We start from the raw sequence: 26,256 nt of genomic DNA, 5'->3' as shown, positions 1-26,256 counted from the left end.
ACACAACCAAAATGTTAAAACCCATGAATCAATAAGCCTTTGAATTTTCAACTCTTATTATTTAACAGATACATTTCATAAAACTATAGCTGCCATAGATCGTGCTTCCTCTGATGGATCTAGACAAAGTCAATTGAAAACCTTCTGGAAAGGATTCACCATTCTAGATGCCATCAACATCTGTGATTCATGGGAAGAGGTCAAAATATCAACATTAAGAGTTTAGAAGGAGCTGATTCCAACCCTCATAGATGACTTTGAGGGGGTTCAAGAGTCAGTGGGGGAACTAACTGCAGGTGTAGTGGATATAACAAGAGAATTAGAATCATGCATGGATCCTGAAGATGTGACTGAATTATTGCAGTCTCATGATCCAACTTTAAAGGATGAGGAGTTGCTTTTTAGTGAGCAAAGAAAACAGTTTCTTGAGATGGAACCTATTCCTGATGAAGATGCAATGAAGATTGTTGAAATGACAATGCAGGATTTAGAATATGACCTAAACTTAGTTGATAAAACAGTGGTAGATTTGGAAAGGATTGACTCCAATCTTGTAAGACATTCTACTATGGCTAAAACAGCTTTGCATAATACAGAAGAATCATTTGTGATTAATGTAGCAAACTTCATTATTGTCTAATTTTAAGAAATTGCCACAGCCACCCCAACCTCCAGCAACCACCACCCTGATCAGTCAGCAGCCATCAACAAAATTCAAAACCTTCCACCAGAAAAAATATGAGGATAATGGTTAACATTTTGTAGCAATAAAGTATTTTTAATAAAGATATGAATACTGTTTTTTAGACATAATGCTGCTGCACACCTAGCAGACTACACTTACTTTATTATGATATTGACTTTACTGTGGTGGTCTGGAACCAAACATGCAGTATTTCTAAGGTCTGCCCATATAGATAGATAATCGATAGATGATCGGTAGGTAAGGAGATGATAGATAGATAGATAGATAGATAGATAGACAGACAGATAAATAGATAGGAATTGCCAATTATTTTAATTTATATTAGTGTCTCTAAAACTGCCAACACAATTAAAAGACTGAATCAACAAATTGGGATTTAAGAATAATTATAGTTAAATTACGATAATGAGGACAAATAGCCATCAAAAAACCCACAACTCTCAGAGAAATTATAGAACTGAACTCCCACCATTAAAACTCATTCATTTTATTTAATAATCAGAATTTAGGGTACATATTACCAGCCTGAGAAACGTGAAGTTACAATCTTGTTTTTCATGTTTGCAAAGAATGAAAATTGTAATTGGAGATAATATTTACTATCTCATATATGAAACATAAGAATCTTGTTGCTTTTCCAATCTTGTGATCTTATTGGTATCTCATATATATCAAAAGGATTTTATAAAATCTTCACTTGTTTTCTTTTATCCATCTACATTAAAAATAAAAAGTACCTTAAAAAAAACAATAAATAAATTGGGGAAAAACTACTTTTTTTCAAAGTTATTTGGTGGCCATACTCTGTCTTCTCTTTAGTCCAATAGTGATAGCTGGAAATTTGGGAAATTAAGTTTTAGTTTTCCACTAATAGATCCCATTTAGTAGTAATTTTTCAGAGACATGAAATATCAAACTATGTCAATTGAAATACAAAGGTATTCACATGTTTAATAAAAATAATAGTAAGTTTCACTTTTGCCTGAGATGTAGGGAAGGTATAGTGAGTGGGGCGGGCACATGCCAGGATTGACTTTTTAATTTTGTGAGTCTTTGCTAGAAGTGCCCACAGTGAAAAGCACCCTTGACTCCTACTAACTTTCCTTCAGCTGTTGTTGGCTTATTATAATTCTTCTATACATGGTTAATGGCAGAAGCAGACATAACATTTTAACATGCATTGAGCCTGCCTCAAGTATTTTAATTGGTTTAAAACTGTTGGTAGCATCTTTTACTGTATTAATTTATTGCTTTAACTTCAGTCAACTGAAACCTTTGACAGATGGTAGTGCAACTACTGCATACAGAACAGGAGACTGAAGGTATTTATATGATGCAAATGCCTCTTTTTCATTAAGTATTCATGAACTTTCTCTTAATGATTATATTGAAAAAGTACCATGAAGGTTGAGATTCATGCCTTGTGAAAATTAATAGTCTAATTTTACAAAGTGACAGTTTTGTTTAAATATGATGGAAGACATAGCTTTTGAGCAGATACTAACAATTGTGAAGAAAGAGTATCCCTTCAATGGTTTTGTTTTGTTGAGATTCAGTGGAATTCAAAAGTGACAGCCTTAAAAATAAACATCCTTCATAGCATAGAATAAGAGAGCACAGTGTTTGTTTATGCCATACCTTCAAATATTACATCTTTATTCATTTAGTTATAAAAACACATTGTGCAGTAGTTATATAATAACTGGTGTTTCTCACAATATCATTAGCTTCAAAATGTTCTAATAAAAAATAGTGTATTCTCAGATAAAATATGACATTCTAAAATCATACACACACACACACACACACAGCACCAAAATAAAATTAAAGCTATTTTTAATTTCAATCAAAACGTTGTAGCTTTTAGAATCTATTGCTCAAGACTGCGCATAATCAACTTAAATGCAAATTATATTGGTAGTGCTTAAGGGAAGCAGACTGTGTATTTTTGAATAACTTTCCTGCTGAAAACATACCTACCTTTCATCAAAAAAGCAAAATATGTTTACAAAAATAATCTGTATACATATTTTAAGTTGTTCCCAGATGGCCAGGGTCACAATACATGTGACTGAAATTCTACCTAAATATTGCAAACATTTGTACACCCATCAGTTTTTATTGTCTAGCAGCATATGTGTCTTTATGATATGGTCCATTAACTGTACATAGAGCAGAGCTGCTGGGACATCTGCCCAGAGGCAGAAACTTTTCTCAAGATATGTGCTTATAGGTATTTGCATCTGTAAGCCTTGCCTTGTCAGGAAGAAAACAGGACAAAATCCTTATAACAAAAATCAATTTCCAGGAACATAAACAAGAAATGTTATACTTTGTAACAATGAATCACTTTTCATTTAAAAAATAACAGCATGGTATTATATATAAAAAGAAAACACAGATTTATGGATAAGAATTTATACTATTGGTAAAAAGAGGAAAAGAGGATGAGTGAGAATGAAAGATGGAGGAAGAGATGTCTATCTGAAAGAAGACATTTAACAAAATTCATAATTGTTACATGGTCATAATTTCAAACTAAACTTGATTATTTAGCTAGAGAGTTCACTTATCCTTGGTCAAGCATGACACATTTGAAGTAAAAAAAAAATTGGCTCTATCTTAATACTCAAAAGATGTCAACATTCTTATTAATATATCCTGTATGTTTTCAAATCCAAAATGATTTATAAAGCAAAGATGCATCCTATGCATATGCTTTTTTCTTCTGCTTCTATCTGCCAACAACAATATCCTACAAGCTTCTAAAACTCTTTCATAAAATTAAAACGTTGGAAAATATTTTTAAAGTTCTTATAAATTGAGTGAAATCTTTTTTTTTTTCTAACCCTCATTGTTTTCAAGCTTCCCAATTTGTTTAGGTTTTGTAAGACTCTGTTAGGCTAGTCTTTGATACAGAATGGCAGCTCTGTAATTCACGAAGTCTAAGTGTTCATAAAATAATTTTTTGCTTGTCTTATTGTAATCAATTCATTGAGCTATGTCTTTCATAAAATATAAGTGTACAGATCAATGTGTATTGATAAATACGTCTTTATTTAAGCACCACCACAATCAAGATACAGAAATCTCTTATCCCCCAAATTTCTCAACTACCATTGATATCTCTCTCTACTCCTCAACCCAGCAAGATCACTGGTTTTATACTCTTCATCAAATCTTAGTTCTGTCTGTTCAAGGCTTAATATTAACTAGAAAACACACACTGTACATTTTATTGGATGGCAGGCTTCTGTCACTCAACTAAACTGTGTTCTTTATTTATACTTTTAGAAAAGCAGTAATTTGCTCTTTTTAATTGGTAGGTGGTATCCCATTGTATAAATATATCCATTACCTAAAGAAGAACAGTCTTTTCGGTTTTAGTGATTATGCTTAAGGCTGCTGTGAACATTTCTGTACATATATTTTCATTCCTTTGGAGTAAGTGCTTAGAAATGGAAATCCTGGGTCATTTTTAGGTATATATGTATCTTTATGAGTAAATGTCAAGCTCTTTTCCAAATTTGTATAATTTTATATTCTTACATCCTCTAAATACTTGGCATTAATTCTTGGGGATTTGCAGTTGTATCTTATCATGGCTTTAATTTTCATTACCTTGGAGACTAACCATGTCAGGTGTCTTTTCATGAGTCATTTATACATTCACTTTCTTTTTTAAAGTCTTTTTTCCCAAGTAATTCTGTATGTTTACTGGACTATCATTTTATTGAAGTTTTTAAGATACATATAGATATAGATACACTATTCTGAGTACAGTTTTTTATCATTTCTTTATATGGCAGATGTTTTAATACATTACCATAGGCTATGGAGTTTCTTTTCTTTTATTAAAATTAAAAGTATCTTTTGAAAAACAGTTTTTAGTTTTGATAAGGTCAAATTCATTATTTCTGTTTCTTGTATTATTTAGTACCTTTATCCTAAGACATTACCTTATATTTTTTTTCTGAAATCTCTGTAATATACATTTAGCTATATGATCAATCTGAACTTAATTTTTTGGATGTTATGAGATGCTGGTCCACATTGTTTGACTTTTTTTTAAAATAATGTCAGATATTCAATTTACCTATTATAACTTGATGGAAAATTTAAACTTTCCCCATTAAATTAGCCTAGCACATTAGTTTAAAAAATTACCATATTAATGTAAGTTTTTTCCGGATGCCCCTCTGTTCCATTAGTAGATTTGTCTATCCTTTCACCATTAGTATACTATAGATTTATAGGAAGTTTTGAAATCCAGTAGCAACATTCAATTATTATTTTTCAAAGAACTTTCAGCTATTATTTTCATAAACATCTTAGAAACAGTTTGTCAGCTGAGACAAAGAGAACTGAGAACTTCATTTGGGCGATGGAAGGAGAAAATCTTTCTGAGGCATATGTTCAGTCCACTTAAAAAATACATATCATCTGACAGATGTCATTATTCACAATATGTCTTTTCACTGAAACTTGTCAAAAACAAATTGCATCTCTGGAATTTTTCGAGGTTAAATGTCTCTTTAGCCATTTGGTTTCTCTGACCTCTTTGGTGCCTTCTGACTTTTCTCCCTCTTAATAACACATTCATTCTCATTTCTGAGAATGAATGTGTCATTACCACTTGAGACATAATTTAAATTATGACTCCAATTCCTTACCTTTTTAAATGTTCAGTTTGGTTCTTAGACCCTGCTCTAGCTTCATGATATTTTCTAATATGAGCAATTATTTAAATATTTTATACCAGGCATCATAAAAGCATTATTGTTTCTGTAGCTATTCCAAAATGTATATCCTCAATTTTTTTTTTTGTCATTTTGCCATTTCTAGGGCCGCTTTTGCGGCATATGGAGGTTCCCAGGCTAGGGTCTAATTGGAGCTATAGCTGCCAGCGTACACCAGAGCCACAGCAACGTGGGATCCTTAACCCACTGAGCAAGGCCAGGGATTGAACCCACAACCTCATGGTTCCTAGTCGGATTTGTTAACCACTGAGCCACAACAGGAACTCCATATCCTCAATTTTTATTGCAATTTGTACTTACATTTCTTAGCAGGGGAATAGTTGGAATCAGGAGGAATATCATATCTTATTGAAATTTGAGTGCTTATTTTTGAAACCCAGATGAATTGAGCATTTACTTTTTCAGTCTCTGCTAGGTTTATTCTTCATTTGCTCTAAGAGTCTCCATGTACTGTCTCAATGTACAATTTCATATAAAGTATCAAATATTCATAAACAAAAGTATCATATTCTTCACAAAATCCTGACAGCATCAGCAACTGAGGTACACAGTACTTTCAATCATATCATTTTTTTTCCTTTTTCTTTTTTGTTTATATCTTCTTAACTCTTCACAGAGAAAACCCCATTATCCAAGCAAGTGCTCAAGGATTAGAGCTATAACGCGGCAACCAAATCACACCAATGATCTGCCCCAAATTCATGGCTCACTTTGTCTCTCTGATTGAGAAACAGATAGAAAACATCCAGCAAATGCCATTATAACTATCACTCCTAAACTCCCTCCTTATAAATACAACATGCAATTAGTTAGGCAGAATTAGTTACACATTGATTTTTAAGAATGATGTGGGGTCCCAATCACTCGGGATCTGAGCCAGTCAGATTTTTAAGGTAACTAGAACCCATCTAATTACTCCATGTCATTCCATAGATAACACACATTGGATGAACAGTGGCACAATAAGCACAAAGCATTGAAATTTGTTCTTTTGTAGTGAAAGTAAATGCTTTCTCTAGACATCTTCAACTATGAGGATCAAAACTGAGTATGAAGCCAGTATCCACATGGGGGGCAGGTGCTGAGAAATGGAGGAAAATGAAGTCAGATTCCAGATCAAACTATGTCTGTTTCCAAAATACATCTAGCCCTTTCAGTTGGATGACCCAATAAATCCTCTTGTTTAAGATGATTTACTTGCATTTTCTGTTAGTGCAACTAAATGCGAGGTAATTGTCAATAAATAGTAAATTAAAACACAAATAGCATTACTTGTCCACCTGTATCATCTGTAGAAGAAAATGCAACTATCTTACAAATAAAGGTTTAAACTAGATACAAGTAAAAAGAATGGTTAGTTTAAAAGAGGACAAGGAATAACTGAAATATAGTTAATATATTGGAGATTGTTTTTTTGGAAAATCTGTAGAAGATCTCAAATATTCAGTAAGGATGAACCTAAATATGTACATCTGTTTGTTCACTCATTTGTAACAAATACTAATTATGTGACAACCACATGCAGACACTGCAGTAAGCCCTGGATATTGGGTTGCAAAGAGGCTTTACCTTCCAGAATTTAGCATACAATTTCATTTCATTTAAGAAGAGACATTTTTGCATACAGAGTGACAAAAGGAAGTTATTATTTAATTGTTTTTTGTGTGTGTTTCTTTTTTTGCAATTTCTTGGGCCATTCCCGAGGCATATGGAGGTTCCCAGGCTAGGGGTCAAATCGGAGCTGTAGCCACCAGCCTATGCCAGAGCCACAGCAACGCGGGATCTGAGCTGCGTCTGCAACCTACCCCACAGCTCACAGCAACGCCGGATCCTTAACCTACTGAGCAAGGCTAGGGATCGAACTCGCAACCTCATGGTGCCTAGTCATATTCATTAACCACTGAACCATGACGGAAACTCCAGGAAGTTATTATTTAATTGTTAATGGACACTTTCTAAAAAGTTTTATGAACATCCATTCAATAATTGAAGTTTTAAATGATCACTTTCTAATATTCATTTCTATATTATAGCTCCTATTAATTAAAATTCTGAATATTATAACATTATGTTAATTTAGAATATATTTTGAATTTTCTAAAACTTGCCATGTTTGCTACTTTAATGGTTTCTTTATATATTTGAAAAAAGGCAATTATATTATAAATACAAAAATGTTGTTATGTATAGGACCTAATATTTTGACACTTTTATCAAATTTCTGTATTTCTATATTAAATTATATCAAATAATATCATGCATTGAAAGCAGTCTTGTGGTGTAAACAAATAACCTAGTAGGAAATACACTACAGTATGTTTAAGTTTAAAAAGAACAGTTGGAAAAATATGTGTCTTAGACTGAAGTTTTTTATCTAGAATTAATAGTAATATATTGAGAAAAATTGTATTAACATTTTAAATTAACCTTAAAATTAAAAAAATTATATTAAAAAATCTTTTCTAAACATTTGAAAAGACCAGATATATAACATATTTAATAGATACACTGATTCTTACTTTTCTAATTTTAATTTCCATCTGCCTTTAAATTTTTTTCCTTGAGATGACTTTAGATTCAAATGCGTTTGTATGAAATAATAAGGGTCAAATACTTTCTCCACCCAGTGTTCCTCAATATTGGTATCTTGCACAATTATATTATAATATTACAGCTAATAAACTGACACTGGTATAATTCACAGACCTGATTTAGCTTTCACTGGTTTCACATGTCCTCACTCCTGTGTGAGTGTATGTATGTATGCACATGTGCACGTGCACATGTTTAGTTCCATGTAATTTTATCACTTATGTGCATTCCTGTGATTACCACCAAAGTCATGATACAGAAAAGTTGCATTACAAGAATTCTTTGTGCTATCTTTCATAGTAACAACATGAACCCTGCCCCACCAATCTCCTTACTCTGTTTTCCATTTTATAGTTTTGTCATTTCAAGAATGTTGCATTAATGAAATCATTTAGTATAATATTTTGAAATTGGCTTTTTCACTTAAAACATAATTCCGAGAGTCATTCAATGTATTGCATGTATTAATAGTTGTTTTTTTAAAATTATCACTGAGTGGAGTTCCCGTCGTGGCGCAGCGGTTAACGAATCCGACTAGGAACTGTGAGGTTGCGGGTTCGGTCCCTGCCCTTGCTCAGTGGGTTAACGATCCGGTATTGCTGTGAACTGTGGTGTAGGTCGCAGACGCAGCTCAGATCTGGCATTGCTGTGGCTCTGTCGTAGGCTGGCAGCTATAGCTCTGATTAGACCCCTAACCTGGGAACCTCCATATGCTACGGGAGCGGCCCAAGAAATAGCAAAAAGACAAAAAAAAAAAAAAAAAATTAAAAAATAAAATAAAATTATCGCTGAGTAGCATTTCATGATTTGAATGTATCACAAATGCTTAACATTTACTAATTAAAGGACATTTGAGTTATTTCCGGGTATTGAGTTGATATAAGTTTTTATTTCTATGGGATAAATGTACAAGAGTAAAACTACTCAGAACTATGGGAGCTACATGATTAGTTTTGTAAGAAACTGTCATAGATTTTTCCTTAGTAGCTGTACACCATTGTACATACCTACCAGCAATGTATGAGTGATCAAGTTTCTCTGCATCCTCACCAGTGTTTTGTCTTGTTTTGTTTTTAATATTTGTAAATTTTTACTTTGAAATAGTTCTTAAATTTTAGGAGAAACATTAAAGAAAATCCTAACTACTCTTTACCCAGATTCCCCAATTAACATTTTACTACCCTTGCTTTATCTCTCTGTCTCTCCCCGGTTCAATCTCTCTCTCTACATATATCTATATATAGAGAAGAGGAATATATATATATATATATATATATATGCACACACACAAACACATATGTATATGCACACACATATGTATTATCATTTTTTTGCCTTTGTGAAAAGTGTGTAGTCATCTCATTCACTGAGCTTTGAAATGGCATTTTTTAAATAGTTAATGATGTTGAACATTTTCCTTCTGTATATTTTTTCCAGTGAAATATTTGTTCTTGTCTTTTGACCATTTTTAATTGTATCTTTTTTTACATTGAATTTTGAGAGCTCTGTATATATTCTAAATATAAGACCATTGTCAGATATGTGGCTTGAGAATATTTTCTCCAATTTCTAGTATGTCTTTTCAATCTCTTCAAGTGGTCTTTTGAAGAGCAAAAATTTAATTTTGACGAGGTCTAATTTATCTTTTTTTCTGTATGTGTCATGTTTTGATGCCAGTTCTACCAACTCTTAACCTAACTTCAGGCTAAATATTTTATATATTTATTTCTAAAATGTTTAATTTTATATTTTACACATGAGTCAGTGATTCATTTTGAGTCTATGTTTGTATAAGGAGTGAGGTTTAGGTCAAAATTTTGTTTCATTTTTCTTGGTCTGTGGATGTCTAATTGCTTTCACACTATTTGTTGAAATAATTACTCTTCCTCCTCCACTGAATTGTGCTTTAGTACCTTGGTCAAAAGTTAGTTGGGCTTATTTGTGAGTCTTTACCTATGGGTTCTCTTATCTTCCAGTGATCTAAATATAAATGAAATAATAAGAGTATTGAATAATTATTCAAATATTTGTCAAAACTGTCATACACAGCATCTTCAATACACAAATGTGTAACATTCCAAGATCAATGGGCTCAGTATCATCTTTGTTTTTGTTTCGTTGTGGTAAAACCATCCTCTACCACATTGCAAGTGTTGTTCCTTTAGCTTTCTACCTCATCAGAAGAAAGAATTTCAAAGACGTTAGCAAATATATTTAAAGGGTACTATAATTTTAATGATGTCATAAATCTATTTTAATTTATAATTATGGAGCTCCATAACTATGTGGTGAACATTCTCAAAGGCAGGAAATTTTATCACAATCCATCACAACCATGAGTCTCTGGTCACTGGAAGTTGAAAAGGGAGATAGCCAGGAAAGAAAACAAAATAATCCCATTTCTTACTATTATTTTGGCATTCACACATGAATTTTTACATCAGATTAGTTTACTCAAAATTTATATTTGAGTGTTTATAAAATACTCAATGTATTTGATGTATTTTTTAAACTTAAATTCAAAAGAAATTGAAAATTATTTTAATTATCCTCTTGTGAGTACATTATAGGTCCAATACATTGAATTCTTTGGGGACTTTAGTGATTACACTCTCTTGGATAATATTCAAAATTTACATATATGATACTAAATATCAATTTGTACTAAGCAATATCACAATGGTGTTTCAGGGTACATATGACCACATTGCCCACATTTCTTTAAATATAACTCACAAGAGGAAAGATAATATGGATACGGAGTTTTCTTTAACTTCTTTTTTTCACATTAACCTTTGCTTATATGTATGATAATTAGAAATAGTTTGTCTTAAAATTTGGTGAATATATTCATTATTATAATTTTATTATCAACTTTTTTTTATTCTATTACTGAAATATGTAAATGTGCCATTTAGTCTCATAATAGAACTTGTAATGAGCTATTTTGGACAAATTGGTTAGATGAAATCAGAGATAGAAAATAGAAAAAAATGTAAAATTGAAGTCTTTGGTACAGAATATGCTTGAGGAGATATAATAAATCTTCTTGAGTATTTTAAAGTTTTCTGATCAAATTATTAAAAGGTCCACCTATAGCTGAAGACCTATCACTACCTGATCACAAACTGTACTACCAATCTACAATAATCAAGACAGTGTGGTATTAGTGAGAGTATCCACACGCAGACTAATAGAGTGAAGGAGATGAAAAATAGACTTAACCCAAAGACAGCCTATGGAATGGGGGAAAATAGTTTTAAATGATGCAACTGAGAAGGGCTTAATCTCTAAAATATACAAACAACTTAGAAAACTCAACAGCAAAAAAGCCCAACAACCCAATTGAAAAATGGGCAGAAGACCTGAATAGACATTTCTCCAAAGAAGACATACAGATGGCCACCACGCACATGAAAAAATGTTCAACATCACTAATTATTAGAGAAGTGCAAATCAAAACTACAATGAGGTACCACCCACACCAGTCAGAATGGCCATCATTAATAAGCCCACAAAAAACAAATGCTGGAGATGGTGTGGAGAAAAGGGAACCCTCCTACACTCTTGGTGGAAATGTAAACTAATAAAGCCACTATGGAAAACAGTATGGAGGTACCTCAGAAAACTAAATATAGAACTACCATATGACCCAGAAATCCCACTCCCATGCATATATCCAGACAAAACTTTCTTTGAAAAAGATACATACACCTGTGTGTTCATTACAGCACTATTCACAATAGCCAAGACATGGAAACAACCTAAATGTCCACTGACAGATGAATGAATTAAGAAGATGTGGTATACATACACAATGAAATACTACTCAGCCATAAAAAAGAACAAAATAATGGCATTTGCTGCAACATGGTTGGAACTAGAGACTGACATACTAAGTGAAGTAAGTCAGAAAGAGAAAGATAAATACCATATGCTATCTCTTATATCTGGAATCTAAACTACAGCACAAAAGAACCTTTCTACAGAAAACAAACAAACTCATGAACTTGGAGAACAGACTTGTTGCTGAGGGGGATGAGGATGAAGTGGGATGGACTGGGAGTTTGGGCTTAATAACTATTGCATTTGGAGTGGATAAGATCCTGCTGTATAGCACAGGGAACCATATCTAGTCACTTGTGATGGAACATGATAGAGGATAATATGAGAAAAAGAATATATATATATGCATGTGTGTATGTATGCATGACTGGGTCTCTTTACTGTACAGCAGAAATTGACATAGTGTAAATCAACTATGATGGAAAAAATAAAAACCTAAAAAATAGACTTAAATATAATGTGGGAAGTTGTTTTTTCAGTTGATACTTTTTATCTAGATCATACAATAAAATAATATTTTGGATATTGGGTTAAAATTAATTACTTTTAATTTTTTAGTTTATATTTTAAAATAATTTTAGATACATAGGAAGTTTCAGAGACACTCATGTACTCTTCACTCGGTTTCCTCCAATGGTTATGTCTCACTGTAGTGCAATATCAAAACCAGGAAACTGATATTTGTACAATGTGTATAACTAGTTCTAAGTCATTTTATCAGATGTGTAGATTTCTGTGACCATCACTACAATCAAGATGCAGAACTATTTCATCATTGCAAAGATCTCTTATGCTCACATTTCATAGTCACGTCTGTCCTCTTACCTTACTGTCCCTAAACCCTGGAATGACTGATTAGTTCTCCATCTCTATAATTTTGTCATTTGGAAAATGTTATAAGAATGGAATCATACAGTATTTAAACTTTTGAGATTGGCTTTTTATACTCAGCATAATTCTCCTGAGATCCCTTCAAGTTATTATGTGTAATAATAATTCAGTCTTCATGTTCCCATTGTGGCTCAGTGCAAACAAACCCAATTAGTATCCATGAAGATACAGGTTCAATCCCTCACCCTGCTCAGTGGGCTAAGGATCCAGCATTGAATGAGCTGTGGTGTAGGTCACAGACACAACTGTGATCTCATAATGCTATGGCTGTGGTGTAGGCCAGCAGCTGCAGCGCCAATTTGCCCCCTAGCCTGGGAACTCCCATATGCTGCAGGTGCAGCCTGAAAAGCAAAAAGAAAAACAGTAATTTGGTCTTCTTTAGTAAGTAATAGTTCATGGGATGAATATACTAGCTTGCTTAACAGTTCGCCTATAGTAGGAAAATTTGATTGTTTTCAGTTTTTGGCTATTACTAATAAAATTTGTATGAAGAAACATTTACAGGTTTTTGTGTGGATATAACTTAATTTTTCTAGAATTAAAGTCCTAAAAGACCAGCCATGCAATACATTTATATTTTATTTTTTACAGAAACTACAAATATTTTCCAGAATGTCTTTATCATTTTGCATTCCCAACACCAATGTATAAGAGATTCAGTTTCTCCATGTTCTTTTCAACATTTCGTATTGCCATTGCTTTTTGGCTTTTCAGAACTGTTCTAATAGGTATGTATGATATTTCCTTGTGGTTTTGATTTGCAATTCCCTAATGGATATCATACATACCTATTAGAACAAACTCAAAAAAAAAAAAAAAAAGAAAGAAACTGCAATACCAAATGTTGGTGAGAATGTAGAGAAATGTTTAGTGTCTTTTCCTGTGCTTATTTGCCATTCACATATCCCCTTCAGTAGAATGTTTCTTCATATCATTTGCCCATTATTCAGCTTGGATTTTTTGTTTTTACTTTTGAGTTCTGAGAGAATTCTTTATATATTCAAGACATGAGGCCCACATCAGAGATGCAATTTATAAATACTTTCTCTTTGCAAGGTATTTTGCAGAGCAAATCTTGTTTTCTTTTGTTTTTAATAAAGTCCAATATATTGATTTTTTAATGATCTAGCTTTTGATATCAAGTATAAGAACTGTTCTCTAAGTCTTCATTCCTAAAGATATTCTCTCCTTCGCTTTCTTTTGAAAGTTCAAAATTTTTATCTTATATTTAATTCCACAATTCATTTTGACGTGTGTGTGTGTGTGAGAAGTTTAGATCAAGTTTATTTTATTTGTCTGTGGATATTCAACTGATCCAGTACCATTTATTTTATTTTATTTATTTATTTTGTCTTTTTGCCTTTTTCTAGGGCAACACCCATGGCATATGGAGGTTCCCAGGCTAGGGGTCTAATCAGAGCTGTTGCTGCCAGCTTATGCCAGAGCCACAGCCATGCGGGATCCCAGCCGCTTCTGCAACCTACACTACAGCTCGCGGCAATGCCAGATCCTTAACCCACTGAGCAAGGCCAGGGATCGAACCCGCAACCTCATGATTTCTAGTCGGATACATTAACCACTGAGCCACAATGGGAACTCCGATCCAGTACCATTTATTTTAAAGACTTTCCCTCCTGAGTTGAACTGCTTTTGTATTTTTATCAAAAATATGTTGGACAGATCACCATAGGACTTATAGGGCAGTGAAAATTTCTGCATAATACTAAAATAATGGTTACATTGCCATTATTCATTTATCAAAACCCATAGAATATATATCATTGCAAGTGAACCCTAATGCAAATTGTCAACTTTGAGTGATAATCATATGTCCCAATTGATTGTTGCAAAAGTATCACTCTCCTGGAAGATGGTGAGAGGGAGGGAGGCTGTGCATGTACAGAATCAGGTTGTACATAGAAATTTTCTGTACTTTGCACCAAATTTTATTGAGAGCCTAAAACTACTCTAAAAAATAATTCTAATAAAAAAATTAGGGAATTCCTATTGTAGCTCAGTGGGTTAAGAATCCCATGTTGTCTCTGTGAGATGCAGATTCGATCCCTAGTCTTACTCTGTATGTTAAGAATCCAGCATTGATATAAGCTGCAGTATAGGTCACAGATGCAGCTAGGATCCAGTGCTGCTGTGGCATAGGCCACAGCTGTAGCTCCAATTAGACTCCTGGCCTGGGAACTTCCATATGCTGCAGGTGCAGCCATAAAAAGAAAAAAAATAATAAGTTGACCATGTTTGCATGGGTCAATTTCCAGATCCTCTGTTCTGTTCCATTGATCTATATGTCTATCTCTATGGTAAAATGATTATCTAAATTGATGTAGCTATTTAATAAATCTCAGAATCTTAAACTTTAAGATACAGTTAATATGGTAACCAGAATAGTTAATGGACAATATGTCCATCAACCTTAAAAATATCCAAAGTAATGTACATAAACAGTGTATAAAAATAGCTTGTCATTTCCAGGCCTTATGTGAAAATTATCAGCATAGACTCTCAGGTCATGCCCTTTGATAGATTCACTCTCAAGTAATATAGTGTTCAGATTTTAAGATAGGCTTTTCATATCTTAATAATAAGAAAAATTATAACTTAATGAGCAACACAACCAAAGACAGCATGAAAGATTTCACATTTTTTGTTAGTCTCTGTGACTATATTAGTCTTAAAAATATTTACCTCAGAGAAAGAACCTAGTGACTTTATAAAGAAATAATAAAAATTTATTAAATCACATCTTGTATAGACAAATGTCATTGAAGCAAAAATTTTTCTATTTCTTCATAAAAATAGATATTTTTATAGTATCCAGATATTTATAAGACTACCCAATAGTCTCATAGATACCCCTGACTGCCAACTTTCCCACATGACTTCATTATTCCTATTGTTCCAGGTTTCCAGTCATTTTTAGCACAGATTTTTGAATGATATATTTATAATTTCCTTTGGTCGATATTTACAATTGTGCTAGCTAATGTTGTATTTTGTGGAAGAAATGTAGACAAATTATTTTGAGAAATTTTTCTAAAGATGGTTTGTTCTCTCTAGAAATTTTGTGTTTGTAACTGGGTAAGAAAAGTATTCCTGTGGCAATGTGATTTCTATTGTACACTTCATTAGAGCTCCCTTACTAGACTATGATCTTCCCAAAGATATCAGCCATGCTTTATCATTTCATATCCAGTGCCTCACTCTGAGCAAATACACAGTAAGGCTTATTAAATAAAGGAAGAAAGAAAAGGAAAGAAAGAAAGGAAGGATCTGGAATTCCCATCGTGGCATAGTGGAAACGAATCCAACTAGGAACCATGAGTTTGCAGGTTCAATCCCTGGCCTCACTCAGTGGGTTAAGGATCCAGCATTGCCGTGAGCTGTGGTGTAGGATGCAGTTGCAACTCGGATGTGATGTTACTGTGGCTGAGGTGCAGGCTGGCGGCTATAGGTCCGATTGGACCCCTAGCCTGGGAACATCCATGTGCTGAGGGTATAACCCTAAAAAGGCAAAAAAAAAAAAAAAAAAAAAAAAAAAAAAGAAAGAAAAAAAAGAAGGATCTGATTCATTATGTATATTATTGATTTTTTCCCTCTTTTTGACACATCTATGGCATATAGAATTTCCCAGAGCAGGGATCAAATCCGAGCTGGGGCTGTAACCTATGCAATGCCAAATCAAACCAGCACCTCCACAGAGACAAGCCAGATTATTGGCCCACTGTGACATACCAGGAACTCCAACTTTTAAAGGTACCTCTTTGGATTTGTCAAACTTACATGCTTTTTCAAAACAAAGTCCTAGAATATTAAATTAATATTCCTTAATTTATGTATTATATATGCGTAAGTTAACATCGTAAGAAATGTTTTAAATGATATTTTAAAGATTAAAGCAATCTGTGTGGAAATTTTACACAAAAACAAAATTATTTTATGCTTTAAGATATTAACCACCTAAGTTAAATGTCATGAATGAACCTAAGTAAAAATAAATGTATTTCTATTTCTGTAGGCAGCTGGTGGACTTCCCTACATTATTTTAATAACATCTAGGAGAAAAATTATTGATTTCAATCCCCCCTCTTCTTTTGAAGATCTATAATGGCTATAATTTATACAAGTGATTTGGGGAGGTGTGTCTGTAGGGGAGAGGCTTCTCACAATTGCAGTCATTTTAAAAATAGGTTTGAAATATCTTGTTTTATTACTATTTTATTTTTGGTAAAACACCTGAAAATGTTCAGCTTCTCAGTGGAATCCTTTTTTAAAAAATACATTATGAATATAATATGTCATTAAATGCATAATATAATATGCATTTTCTTCAACCTAGAAAAGCTTTTTGTCATAACAAGAAAATGAGGATTATTATTAGGTACAACAATAAAAGGATGAACTAAGGAGCACTCTTGGCTTTGGTTATGTAATCCCATTTTAAGTAATGGTGCCAACATCAGAATAAAAAGTATTTGCAGAAAAGCCTGTGGTATTTACTAATGACTAAACCTCAGTCAACCTCTCAAATCTTGATATTAAATTTGAACCTTTCTGATAGATGCTTCTAACCCAGCTCTTACAAAGATCCTAAAATAAAGTATAGCAGTACTACATTATTTTCTCATTGTAACCCAGCTACCTTGGCATAAACAGACTATGCCAAATAGAATGTCAGGGCAACAGACAATGTTTATAAGAAAAGAAACAGAAATGAGGCAAATATATTTGGGGAATATATTTCAGAGTGCATTTACATGGCCCCCAATTACACCTTATCCTTATTTTTTCTTCTAAACAGAGAGAGTTAAAGGTAGAAAGTGTATGGGTGTGTACTTGTTATCAGAACAATATATTGTGATTGATTAGTGCCCAGGTACATAAGAGTGATCCAGTGCGAGAAAAGCAATAGAGCATATTTCAGACATTGATAAAACCAGAGAATATGGCACAGTTGACCAATGGCTTCGAACTGTTAACAGTTTTCTCTTGGTCACCATATGGTCACTTCTAAACATACATTTAGAAGTATAAATAAATTGTTTCCCCTGAGCCAGTTATGAGTGATTTCTGCTGTAGGAGGCACTCTCTCCATTGTAAGAAAAATCGGATTTTAATAGAATGGACATTTGCATGAGTGAAAGAACACAAAGCAGAAAAAGTATGCTAGTCATAGTGTCACCACACTGGAAAACTTGACTTCAGATGAGTTTTGAATCTGAAAACTTCATCAGATTTATAAATTATAGCCATTATAGATCTTCAAAAGAAGAGGGGGGATTGAAAACAAATATTTTATTCTGAGACCATGCTATATGTATTGACTTATCTAAAGGACCTGCAATTTTCTGAGGTTATAGTCCAAATTAGTGCAGTTTTGATTGACTTTATACAAAATGTATCTTTTTTATAGTAAAATCCACAAATCTTTAGCATACTAATTGTTGTATTTTAATGTGCATATGGCTTTATATAACAGATCAGGTTATACAATATCCCTACTCTCCTGGCAGGCTCCTTGACATATGTTAGTGTTAGCCCTAAAGTAACCATTCTTCTGACTGCTATCACCATAGATTAGTGATGCCTGTTTCTGACTCCACGTGGATATAATCATACAGAATACTTTATGAATATTATGTTCGTATTCGCTTTTATGTGTGCCAGCATTGCTGAGTAGTATTCCTCTGTAAAAAATATAAAATAAAATTACCAATCTAATGTTGATGGATATTAGGTTGTGTCTAGTTTTTGCCTATTAAAATAATCATCTATGAACATTTTTGTACATTTTTGTTATACATCAGAGACTCCTTTTTTTAGATACATGCATTTTTTTGTTGTATATCTAGCAGTAGTTTAGATTAGTTAGCTCATTTAAAGTACCTATCTTTAATGTTTGAAAGTATGTCCTTCCAAACATTTGTTCCAAAGTGATTACGTCAAATTATGAAGCCACCATCAATGTAACAAGGTTCTGGTTGTTCCACATCCTTAAAGGTATTTTAAACTTTTCCAGAGAGAGAGAGAGAAACACTGAAACACAGAGAGAAACAAAATGAAGAGAAAGAGAATTATACCACCAAATTACAATCCATGAAAAATAGAAGAGGTAGAGTTCTACGAAACTTGGACTAAGGTAAGAGAACTTGCTTTGGAGCTTGCACACCCTATTTTAGGTATGGTGAAGAATTCAGACTTCTTACAAAGTAGGGCAAAAATTTCACAAAGGAACATCAGAGTTTCTTACATGCATAAACTCCTTTGCCACCATTTTGACTGTGAGCCATCACACTTGAACCCAAAAAACTTCTAACTTGCAGAAGCTAGCTTGCACACTTTTAGTACAGTCAGATGGGAAATTATCTTTAATATATTCCTTATCCTTTTTTTATCCCCTATTCTAATGCTTCCCTTGGAGTCAATAACAAATTATTTTTAATGATGAAAGACTCTTTTATACATCAAAACATCAGCTTATTTTGGCAGCATAATACTTTGTAAACCATAGAAAACAGAACTCGGTGTGAGGAAAAGAAATACACATAAGAAAAATACACTACGAAAAGTAATTTTAGAAAAGTAATTTCTAAAATAATACTTTGAAGAAAATGGGAGTAGAAAGGTCATGTATTGACACAGAATATAGTTGAGTGTTGAAGAATCTGCATTAAAAAATCAGAGACTGGATAAATCAAATTATTGTCCTCAATCCATTTAGTGAAATACTTTCAATTTAGTATTGCTTAATTTTCCTTAAGTTCCTTACACCTCACTTAAATTATAGAGCAAAAATAATTATGCAATTACCACTAATACTGCAAGTAAATAGTTGAAGGTAGAGAACAATTTCATAAATTCTAATCTTTATCTAGCAAAATAATACCATATCCTATATATTTTTGCATCTATATATTTATATTAAGATATTAAAATGTATTTTATTATTTGATATTTCTAAGCAAACATTTTTTTAAAATTACTGGGGATAACTAAGGTGCAGTTTTCATATTTCTGATAATTCTGAAGTTTGTAGATAGTAAATTGGAAAGAAGATAATAGAATTTAATTTTAAATGAATATTTTTAATATGTGGATTAATAACAAGAGGTATTCAGGGAAGAGAAAATGATGGCTAGAATTTACGTCATTCAATGGTTTATTTCCTAAGAAAACAAATTCTGTATTTATCATCTTAATTTCATTGCTCCCATAGTTTATAATACTTTGTCTTTATCACCTTTCCATGAAAATATGTGCAATGTATTTCTTATTAAGAAATTCTAAATTGTAATCCATATTTCTATAAGTATGTGCACACTATCAGGTAATTAAAAAAATAAAAACAAAAACAAAACACCTCTTGCTTTTTGCCATCAAAATAAAGACAAAGTATCACTTCCTATTTGAAACTGGAATGCTGAGAAATGTATGAAAATATTAATTTTATATATTGAGAATTATCATTTGTGACATGCATTGAAATTAAAAATTGCCGTCTATTATTGCCATTTAATGCCCAGAACTTTTGTAACATCAGTAACTTAAAGGGTGGCCAACACAATAATTTCCTGTTTTGTAATCACATTCTTTATTGTTTAAATTATCAACATTCTCTTTTTTATTTTTGAAACAATAAGATTTGCTGTGATTTATTATATGTCTAGTTATTACTAAGATGGTATCACTATTCAAAAAACTCCTAAGTGAAAATTTATTCCTAAGTACATAAGTCAGCTATAAATTTTCAATTTACACTGGGTCTGATTTTATTATCACAAATAGCTACAATAAATATGAGAATGGTTATCTGAAAGTGTAAATTTCAAATAAGTAAAATGAAATTATGTAGATTTATCTTAAATATTTCTTTTTAAATTAGCAATTTATTAATTTCAATACAAAGCACAAGGAAATACTCCAAGACAGTATTTTATAATATTTGTTTATATATTAATCTTCCATTTATTACACGTGCTCCATGAGGGCAGGGGCTAAACCAGAATAATATTTTTCAATTAAAAAATTAATACAAACTTAAATTTATGAGTATATTAATAAATCAGTTATTACCCTTTGAAAATCATCTGATTTTCCATTCTTTTAAAAAAATATTCTTAGCATTATCTGACAACATTGACTGCTCTATCATCTCACTGGAGTTTTCAGGACTCCATGCTTTGTGAACACCTCGGTAAGTTCAGTCTCTGCCCTATGTTGATATATCTTTTAATAAGGCCCTTAGAGAATCTGTGCACTCTGACTGCATATCTATCAAGAGCCAATTCCAAAAGCTGCCTCTAGCCCAGATATCTTCCTGTCACAATTCTATATTCAGGTTCATCTGTGACTTATCCAAAAGTTAAAAAGATCATTTTCACTCCAAAATACTTGTTTCTTTTTTTTCTCGCCTACCACTTCAATACCTTAAATAAACCAAATACTTCTATCCTCCCGAATTTCTTCCCAGTTTTTATTTTCCACTTCTTAACCATTATCCTTGACAGACGACAATCTTTTCATGCCTGGACAATAACATTAGAGGTCTTCATAGTGTTTCTGCTGCTCTTGTTTCTAATACAGTCCATACCAATCAGAATTTCTCAAATATGATTTAGATAAATATCAATAAATGTTATATTTTGTAACATGTAAAACATATAATTTGGATTTTATACATTTAAACTCTTTCATTCTCTGTCATTATCTGGATTTTCTTCACATAGTTTTTTCCTTATTCATATTTTGGCTTGGTTTAATAGGTCAGTCAGTCATTTCATGCAATTGACTATATTTACCATTCTTTCAAGAAGTCTTCTTCATTCGGTTTTCCCATATAGAAGTCTCTCCCAAGTTTTGCACATTTGCCTATTATTTCCTTTATAGTCTGTGATAGTTATTTTGCCCTTTGATTCATTCTATGACCATCTCTTCTGATAATACTCTTCCCTCTGATAGCACATAGAATGAATGAAATGATTCTCACACAGAGTCAGGAAAATGATTCTCACTATTTCGAGTTCTTGGCTCCATCCTTATTTGTTGCCAACTATCTCCTGAGGAATCATGATTTAAATCAAAAGTTACCATCTCATTATATCTTTTCATTCCTTTTTGTAACAGTCATTTCCTTTTTTCCCATTCTATTTATGTATTTTTGTAGCAACTAAGAGCTCTGTCATCTAAAAATTGACCCAATCTCAAACCACACATATAAATCAATGTCAGGTCAAGAATAGAATTAAAGATAATATAGAAGAATTTCCTAATTGATATTGCCAGTGGTTTACAAACACCAGTTATGGATTTTCTATTTTTCTTATGCTTCAAGTGAAAGTTTAAAAATCTACTTCTTATAATTACCGACAGGACAGGTGAGATAATCAAATCGGGTCCCTGATTTGAGAGTGTGAAAGGGGCTGCAATCAGAGGCAAGGTGAACAAGGAAAGAAAAAGCAACAATGAAGGCAAGTAGATGTATTTAGGAGCCAGAGGGAGCAAGATCTTTAAAGGGTCTCCATGTTATAACTTCAGATTTCTCAAAATCAGGAGTAAGTTAAAAGAGCAGATGAAGACTTGTGACATTTGTAATGAATGCAAACATTCTGAATATTATGGGGAATAGAACACCAAGCAGATAATAATGAGCAGCAGTAGTAGATGTGACAAAGGGTCTGACCCTTTAGTGATGTTAAACTGCCAGATTTTAGGCTGCACCCCTCTCTCTTTCTTTCTATCTCACATCTGCCTAGCTAATAAAGAATTCTGGGTACCTCTTCCTTTGACTTTGTGGGAAAGTTTAATCATGTAAGCACCATACAGAGTACATAGGGAATCGTCATGCAGGACCCACCCTCTGATCACCATAAATCCTCAAATCAGTTTCCTTTCTTTCACCTCTTGAGATATTTTTGGACTAGCTTCCAAATGAGGGAAGAAGAGACCTTAAATTGAACTCATACCTGTATAGCATGGGGGATGAAAAACTTCCATTTGAAAAATGTACATGTGAAGCAGAAATTTGGACAAAATAGTTATCAGATGTGTTTGGGAATACTAATGATTATTGAAAATATTGTTAAGAAACTAGGAGAGTTATTAGTTAATAAATGGTAGTTGTAGATGGCATTGTGAAGAATTTCAAAGGGTAAAAATAATTCAAAAGATGTGTCACTGCACTAAGCAGTGTGGGAATGACTTGTAATTAATTACAGAGGCTTATATGTAAAGAATCCAGGCATGTGAGCAATTCAAAGATTTAGATGATGAGTTTCAATAAAATTTAAATTAGTAATCCAGTTCCCTAGTGTATAGAGACTTGAGCTCATTTGAGAATTCTAGAATGGCCACACTATGTGAATGACATTTCATAGACATGAAATGGTATTCTTAGTATTCCACGAGATAAATGTCCTCAGACAGCCACGTCAAGTGGCATTATTTCTTGGATTCTATAAGGAACAAACTTCATGCTATTTGAAGGGATTACTAACAGCATGTAAAGAAACTTCAGCTTGGAGCTTCATTGAGAAGTGACGTACAGCATCAAGCAGTTATTTAGTTCAATAGTCAATAAAATTCAGTAGATCTGGGCTGGGCTTGCCTGATCTGATTTGTCTTTTTCCATACTTCTATAATCAGCAATATTTCAGTAAGGCAGATCTGCTGATATTAATTAGATTAGCTTGCATATATAGCACCAGCTAATTCTTGTTTGACATAGGATGACTTCAACAGAAGCAACTGAGGCAACCAGTTTTATTCCAAATGTTTTCACATCAAGCTAGCTCACATGTATTATCATATAAAAGGTAGATGGCATAAGAAAAAGCAAATTCAATCACAGAAATACTTTTTGTCTTGCTTGTGTAAAAATTTGCTGGTATCCTATTGACCAGAGAAAATTGCATACCTAAAACTGGAGTTAGAATTGTAGACATCACAAAATCACACTGCAAAGGATGTGATTAAGGTAATAAAGGACTGGAGCCATTTCTGAATTCCATCATACCATCTATTCTACATAATTATATATTCTTAAGTATCTATATTTTAAGCTAATTGACTAACTACATATGCATTTATTAGTTCATTCACTCAGTGATCGTTTATTGAGCTATTAGTATGTACTAAACATCTTTGCAGGAGCTATATATATATAGCAACAAACAAAAGATTTAAAAAATCATCATAGTACATATTTTTTAAGATTTTTAGTTTTTTCTGTTATAGTTGATTTACAGTGTTCTGTCAATTTCTACTGTATAGCAAAGTGACCCAGTCATACATACATATATATGTGTATATATATATATATTCTTTTTCTCACATTATCCTCCATCATGTTCCATCACAAGTGACTAGTAATAGTTCTCTGTGCTATAAGACAGCATAGTACATAAATTGTTTTAGAGTTGTCACAGACAACAAACAAGTAAAAAGCAATATGTATAATGTCAGTAAATGTGCTATGAGAAGAAGAAAATAGAATTAAAAGTTTGTCGGGGAAAACTATAATTTAAATAGTGCCAGTATTTTATTTTCCAGTTTTACTCAGATATAATTATCATATAGCATTGTATAAATCTTAGGTGTACTGCATAATGATTTAACTTACAAACATCCTGAAATGATTATTACAAGTTTAGTAAATATCATCTTATGTTGATACAAAATTAAAGAAAAGGAAAAAATCCTTGTAATGAGAACTCAAGATTTACCCTCTTAATAATTTTCATACATAACATATGGGAGGGTTAATTATATCTCTCATGTTGTACTTTACATCCCTATTGCTTATTTATCTTTTAAGTAGATTGTACTTTCGAATGCCTTTATCCAATTTCCCCCTCCCCATACCCCCTTGCCTCTGGTAACCAGGAATCTGATCTCTTTTTTCAAATAAGTTTTTTGGTTGGATGGTTGATTTTGAGGTTATAAGTGACCTACAATACTTTGTAAGTTCCCGTTACCCAACATAGTGATTCCATGTTTCTATACATTTCAAAATGATCACCACAATAAGCCTTGTTACAGTCTGTCGCCAAAGATATTACAGAGTTTTTGACTATATTCCCCACACTGTGCATTTCGTACCCATAACATTTGTTTTGCAACTGAAGTTTGACCTCTTAAAATCTATTTCTGAAGTTCCCATCATGGTTCAGGGGAAACAAATCTGACTAGCATCCATGAAGACATAGGTTCAATCCCTGTCCTCACTCAGTGGGTTTAGGATCCAGCATTGCCATGAGCTCTGGTGTAGGTCAGAGATACAGCTTGTAGCTGGTGTTGCTCTAGCAGCTATAGCTCCAATTTTACCCCTAGCCTGAGAACCTCCATATGCTGTTAGTGCAGCCCTAAAAAGACCAAAAAAAAAATCTATTTCTTTCCTCTCCCCACTATCTCTCCTCTGGCACCCACCTGTTTGTTCTCTTTATCTATAATTGTTTGATGTTTGTTCATTTGTTTTGTTTTTTAGAATCCACATATAAAGAGACATTATACAGTGTATGTCTTTCTCTATTTGACTTGTTTCACTTAGTATAATACCCTCTTGGTCCATCCATATTGTCACAAATGGAAAGATTTCTTTCTTTTTTATGGCTTATTAATATTCATATATATCACATCTTTGTCCATCCTCCATTGATGGGCGTTCAGATTGATTTTATATCTTGTAGATAATTCAGCAATGAACATAGAGGAGAATTACCTTTTGAATTACTGTTTCCATTTTCTTCAAATAAATACTTGGGAGTGGAATTGTTTGATCATATGGTAGTTTTATTTTTAATTTCTCAAAGAATCTCTATACTGTTTACCATAGTGGCTGAGTTTATTTACCTAGGTAAATAACACACTATAGGAAATGAGAAATTGAAAATTGTAATTGGGAGAATGAAAATGACATTTACAGAAATAGGAAAGACTTGAAAAGGAGGAGGTTGACCACTCTTCCAGTGATCCATGGCTTTCTGATTTCAGACTCCGATAGTACCAAGTGTTAGCCACAGCAAATCTTATATATTGCATATAAGCATGTATATTTTTATAACCACTTTGGAAAATATTTTGGCATTATCTAATAAGTCTACAACCCACTAAATCCATTTCTAGATTAATCCAATGAAATATCATGTATATATGTTCTAGGAATGGGGCCAGCTTCCTGGGTGCACAGCCTGTGCAGTCATATTATGCTCCACATTTTGTTTTAATGCCCTTTTGTCATCATCTTGTAATTCTTAATAATTTTGGAAAAGAAGCCCTGAATTTTCATTTTTTAATGACCCCCTAAATTAGACAGCCCTAGGAAACAGGTACAAGAAAGTCATAGAAACATTACACACAGCGTAAAATTCTCTAAGCAACTTGATGTCTATAACTATAAAACGAATTTTTACATTTCTTTCTCTCATTTTTACATATAAGAGAGAAAAAAATAAA

General features: G+C 32.7%; 1 long non-coding RNA gene across 2 annotated transcripts in view; it reads left to right on the top strand.

Annotated features, from left to right (window-relative positions):
• The window catches only part of LOC146400953 (uncharacterized), a 254,701-nt gene that overhangs the window by 204,031 nt on the left and 24,414 nt on the right, over nucleotides 1–26,256 (top strand). The window contains exons 4-5 of one of the 2 annotated variants that reach the window (XR_014812976.1): nucleotides 18,827–18,946; nucleotides 20,929–25,187. This is a non-coding gene — a long non-coding RNA (uncharacterized LOC146400953). Of the gene's footprint in view, nucleotides 1–18,826; nucleotides 18,947–20,928; nucleotides 25,188–26,256 lie in introns of those variants that run through there. The other variant, XR_014812973.1, reaches the window with a different exon arrangement.

The sequence above is a fragment of the Sus scrofa genome, chromosome 8 (assembly GCF_054392235.1).
Source record: "Sus scrofa isolate SSC_HxYL_T2T_F1_AM1 chromosome 8, Sscrofa_HxYL_maternal_Yorkshire_Landrace_v2.0, whole genome shotgun sequence".
NCBI lineage: Eukaryota > Metazoa > Chordata > Mammalia > Artiodactyla > Suidae > Sus > Sus scrofa.
The sequence above is the reverse complement of the archived record's forward strand: the minus strand, read 5'-3'. Positions and strand labels throughout refer to the sequence as shown.